Source organism: Patagioenas fasciata, chromosome 5 (assembly GCF_037038585.1).
Source record: "Patagioenas fasciata isolate bPatFas1 chromosome 5, bPatFas1.hap1, whole genome shotgun sequence".
Lineage (NCBI taxonomy): Eukaryota > Metazoa > Chordata > Aves > Columbiformes > Columbidae > Patagioenas > Patagioenas fasciata.
The window spans coordinates 30375052-30381051 of record NC_092524.1 but is presented as its reverse complement, the minus strand read 5'-3'; positions in this window follow the sequence as shown (position 1 = coordinate 30381051).

Below are 6000 nucleotides of genomic sequence, written 5' to 3'. Positions count from 1 at the left end.
TCCAGTTATTCAGAATCCTAGCAGGGAAGCTCATCCCCGCAGCATATACCAAAAATAATGTTTGAACAGGCAGAGTCTCAACATGATCTCAATCATACCTTCTACTTGGGTGAGCCAGTCAGCTTCAGAGCAGCAGAAAGGAACTATGCCATCCAGGAGAGTATTCTGTGAAAACAAATTAAAATGTACCTTTGAGAGAAAGAAGTGAGATGTCTAGACACAGGATTAGCACTCTGCTGCCCTGTGTGGGGAAAGTAAAGGATGTTCAGGAACCAGAACACAGTTTATGTTGCCTCATGGTTACAGATCAAGTTTGTATGGGTGTAAGGACCTTAAACTTGTATGGGTATAAGGACCTTAAACTGTTTTCCTAACTCCTAAGACACTGTTTTATAAACATCAAATGGTCATGTAACTCCTAAGAGGCCTCTAGAAGAAATTCAAGATTTTTGACTTATGTGGGATGTCACACTGAGAAATTCAGCTATTTAAAACATTTCTCTCAGGGTGGTGGAACTACAGTTTCCCGTGGCTTCTAAAGGAGAGCTGGTCTCTAGTACTGCAAGGCAGGAAACTGACATGACAGGAGAGTTTTCCATCTTCTAAAGTAGTGCTTCCAAAAAGCGAAGTAAAAATAAGCAAGGTGAAAGCCAGTAATCAGAGGAGCATAGAAACATTTTTAAGAGGCATTATAGAAAGGATGAATAAGGAATAGTGCATAAATCAGGCCTGTCTGTGGCTGTGGGATTATTGAAAAGATCCAGTTTCTCAGCCCTGACCTGGAGTATCAGAAATAACAGCTGGAAGCAAAGATTTAGCAGAATGCAAGCAGAAATGGAGCACCTGAAACGGACCACAGAGCAGGGGGAAAAAAGAGACAGGTAGTGAAAACACCAGGAGAAGTCGTGTCCTGGTTTAAGAGAAAGGTAAATACTGATTTCCATGCCACTCTTTCAGTCCCTGACAGCTCAATGAAAAGTCATTCTGTGGCCAGGCTTTGGTACCTCATTGAACTCAGGCCATCCCTCACACCAGTTTCCTGCACTGGGTGACATTGGGGCCCTTTAGAGGAAATGAGTATCACCTTTATTCCCGTATCAATCTCTTAGTGTTGTTACTAGAGCAGATGGTCCAGCCACTGCCATGGGATATGATGTGCGATTTAAACCCAGCATCTCAAAAAGAAATTGTGTGTCATTCAGGTAGTCTGTGAGCTTAAGGTATTGTTGAAGAAAGAGTACTTCTGCACCCGTAGGCTCTTAGTGAGTTATGCTCATAGGTGGTGTCAGATGCTGATGGGCTCATTGATTCTAAGTGTACACACCAGGCACGTCAGAAAGCACAGTTTCCTGGGATTGTTACACAGCAACTGACTCACAGAGTGGCCTTTTTCTTCATTGGTTTTTTGTGTGACACACTCCTATGGCTTTGGAACGGTCTCAGCTGCTTTCCTGCTGTTTTGCATTCAGTTATGAGCTGTCTTGAGCAAATGGCAGGAGCTCTAGGTACTTCAAGCCATTTTTTGATTGCTGTTTTTCATCATCTGCCTCCTTAGATATCTGCAAGTCCCCAAAGGCTCTTGACATCCGTTTCTAGTAGCACAAGTACTCACGTTTTCAAATTTCCACTAAATTAAACGTCAGCACATAACAAGCCAGGCTTTGCTGGTGCCATGCTCTGATTTGACAGTGCTGAATATGGACTCTATCATTTTTCATTAGCAGGTGCTTTATTATTTTGACACTGCTTTCTACTGAGCTGTTGTATGGGAAATAATGGGAAGTTATAGTGACATGCCTTGTATGTACTTCACTGCAAGCTGCTATAACCCATGTTCATTACAGGTGCCCTATTGTCAGACATTACTAACGCAGGTATTCTAAACACAGCAGGGGTAGTACTGACATGCACAAACGACTCCTGTGCCCTGGCAGTCAAGAGGGCAAACTGCATCCTGGGTTGCATCAAACACAGCATCACCAACTGGTCAGAAGAGGTGATTATCCCGCTGTATTCAGTCTTGGTGCAACCTCACCTCAAGCACTGTGTGCAGTTCTGGGCCCCACAATTTAAGGAGGATGTCAAGGTCCTCAAATGCATCCAGCGGAGGGCAACAAAAGCTGGTAATGGGGCTGGAAAGAATGTCCTGTAAGGAGCAGCTGAGGACATTGGGCTTGTCTAGTTTGGAGAACAGGAGGCTGAGGGGCCACCTCATGGCTCTCTCCAGCTTCCTGAGGAGGGGACGTGTGAAGGGAGGAGCTGAGCTTTGACCCCTGGTGTCCAGTGACAGGACATGTGGGAATGGTTCAAAGCTGCACAGACTGGACACAAGCAAGCATTTAGTTACAGGGAGGGTGGTCAATCATGTGAACAGGCTTCCTAGAGAAGTGGTTGATGACCCAAACCTGTCAGTGTTCAAGAGGCATTTGGACAATGCCCTTAATACCATGTTTAACTTTTGGTCATTCCTGAACTGGTCAGGCAGTTGGACTAGATGGTCATTGTATGTCTCTTCCAACTGAAATATTCTATTCTCTTTTCTTTTCGATGTGGGAATGAATTTGATAGTCTGGGACATAAAAAAAAGTAATTTTTCTTTCAACCAGCAGTGACAAATCTATGCCTACTTTGTTCTGGGGGATTACTTCCCATCCCCCACCCCCATATCACCTGCATCTTTGCCACTCCCTCTGGCCTGTGCGACAGGCATAACAACAGTTTCCTCAACTTATCTGAGGCTGGTGTAAAATATCATTGTTCCTGCTTTAAGATTTTAAATCCCTAAGTGATTCTGTACATGTCCTTTTAAACACTTTTTTCTCTGATATTTGAGGTTTTCATATGCATTGAAAGAAAATAACATTTAACAATTGAATTGAACCCTTTATTACTTAGCATAGCTTTAAGGGGTAAAGCCACTCTGTTAACTATCATGAACCATTTGGAGCAACGAATATTATCTGTGGCACTGGCCACAATTCCTTTCTGCCCTCAGCAATGTCTGCAGCAATCAAAATTCACATTCTGTCTAACACCAGATAGATACTCTTTTTTAAAGAGCTTGCATGTGTAACAGATATAAAATCTAGTTCTGGATATTTTTGCTTCATAGATCTTTTGTCAAGCACTGCAGAGACCATGTGTCTAACCATCACCAGATCTTGCTTAGTTTTTATGCAACATTGCAATCATATATTTGAAACCAAAATACTTCTGTAGTCTTTTTGCTTGTGGGAAAGGTTAGGCTGAGAATTGCCAGGTCCCTTAGGCTGTAAAGAGTTTTATGATCAGTTTTAGCTCACACAATTCTTCCATACATGAAGATGTGAAGCTTTAATGGCTATGGAATAAAGCCAAAGCTTCTTTATTTATGTACCCTAGCACCCGATTTATTTTATGGATAAATGACTCCCCTCCAAATCTGACTATACAACTTCGAAAAAATTAGCAATGTTTTCAGTAGCAGAATGTGATGACAAGTAAATTTTGCCCTTAGATACCATTGGGCCATCTTTGGTTAATGCCTTCAGATTTCCAGATGTTTTTGTAACAGTTAAATACTATGTCTGTTAGACAGTTTTGTAAAGCACCATTCACGAATGCTGGGGCAGGTTGGCTAAGCACACATTTCTTCACACACTTGGTGTTTCAAATGAATGTTGTTGTACTCCTTCATCTTCGTGTGGCCAGTCTATATCATCTTACCACATTCAACTTGCTTTGCTGGATATTATTTCCATCATAAGGAATTTGCATGGTATTTCTTTAACTTTTGCCATACAGCTTGTTTTCCATGCAAGGTTATGAAGTCTCTGACTGCATTTTTCTCATATTTTTCTTAGATCAAAATGTCATGATACAGACTTTTGTACTATATATGCTACTACAAATGTGCTGTATCGTTCCAAGAAGTGCACACTCCAAAAGGGAAGCGTATGTCCCAAAGAAGGTGTTGAGACTAGGTGTACATTCGCTTTGTTTGTGTCCTATGCAGAAATGCATTTGTTATCAATGATCTCTCCAATGCTTACTTCTTGTATAAGGGGAGTATTTTCCACTGTTTAAAATTTTTGTCTCCTGACTATACACATAAGTGAAAACTCCACCTCTTTTTCTGGCAGTGACTAGACCCCGTTGTTGGAGCTCTGTTCGCTCTGCCAGTAAGTGCTTCCACATCATCTCCTTTCAGTCCTGAGAAATTTTGTTGGTAGCATGGTGGGAACTTGTCTTGCCATCCTGATCTGAATGTTTTGAGGTGTTACAGGGTTAGATCAAAGTCCTGTGCTGCCCTCTGTGTTGTGTTTGCAACAGTGGACAATCATGAATGCCTTCAGAAAAGTTTGGGAAATAGGACAAGTATATCTACTTCCCTCTCCTGGGCTACAGTAGGTTGTTCCTGAGTTGCTGAGCCAGAGATGGTATCATTATTTAAGACCAGCACGTTTTTTCAATTGCTGGTATCAAAATTCTGGCAGTGCTCTAGCTACTGCATCAGTGCCCAACTTAAAAGCATGTAATTGTCACAGTTGCTTCCAGACTGACAGTTCAGTTCTCTGCTGATGCAGCATTGTCCATTGCTCCTAATTACTTCTACAGAGACTTCCTCTGAATTAGTGGTGTTGCTGTCATTCTCTTTTTCTCGGGGTTTGTTTCTTGCTGTGTGTGCTCTTGTGCACTTACAAACTACTGGTGAGTAGCATTTGCTTGTAGTTCATGCACCTATTTCTAAATGCTGGGAATTGTTCTGACATCTGTTGGTTTCATACTCTGCATATCTTCTTGCATTTTTCATTGTGAAGCATTTGTTTTTCCTGTCATTTATCTTTAAAATCTTTTATTCCCTAGAATATCAGCTTTTGTCTGGACTGGGTGACTTTGTTTGCTTGGAAGATGTGGATTACCTTGTTGAGGATTAACTGTGGACCTTCTGCTAGACAAAGGTTTACTTTTCTGAGCTGGGACTCAAACCCTCAAAATTGGATGAGCCAGCTGGTCAGAGATTGGTCACCTTCTTCTCTGCTCTAACTTCTGCTTAAAAGCATCACATGCATCTATTTCATTTTTTACAGAATGCTTCACATTTCTGTAATGAGCCTCATCTGTCTTGGCCAAACTAACTGAAAACCGAGGAAAATATTAACTGCTTTAAAACTGATTAATGTCAGAAACGCTGTTACTTTGTCTGTCTCTGCTCCTGCTACCAGTTCCTTGCAGATATAGATTTTTTTACATTTCTGTTCATAGGAGGGTTTAGGCAAGTGTAGAAATTCCTAAGGTACCTCTACATTTTTACCAATTTGAGTAAAAAATTACCCGCTTTGCAGTCCACAAGCCTCAGCCTCAGCCAAGAAAGTTATTTATGAAGAGATGGAAAGCTGGCAGGCTTTTTTTTTTTTTTGTCTTTGGTAGGATACACACTGTACTTGGTCTACTGCTTTGCTTGGGGGACAGTTTATATGAACTTAGTTAATAAGCAACCAATAATGTCTGTCTGTCTTGCTACCACACTTCTGTAATTGATGTGGCCATAGAGGAAAGCCTCAGAATGATGTTTTTTTCCAAATCATCCAGGTTGTGTTCAGATATATGCCTCTGTAAATCTGTTGAAAATGGCAGTATGTTGCTGAACAAAGAGCAAATATGGAGATCCAAAAAGCAAATTCTACCCTTGAGCAGTGCGTACTTTTCACAGATATCAGTGGAAGATTCACAGAAGGAGGCTGAGGGGAGATCTTATCGCTGTCTACAACTACCTGAAAGGAGGTTGTACCATGGAGGCTGTTGGTCTCTTCTCCCACGTAGCAAGTGATACGACAAGAGGAAATGGCCTCAAGTTGCGCTAGGAGAGGTTTAGACTGGATATTAGGAGTATGTTCTTCATAGAAAGGGTTGTCAGGCATTGGAAGAGGCTGCCCAAGGGAGTGGTGGAGTCACCATCCCTGGAGGTGTTTAGAAGACACATATATGAGGATCTTAGGGACATGGTTTAGTGCTAGAGTA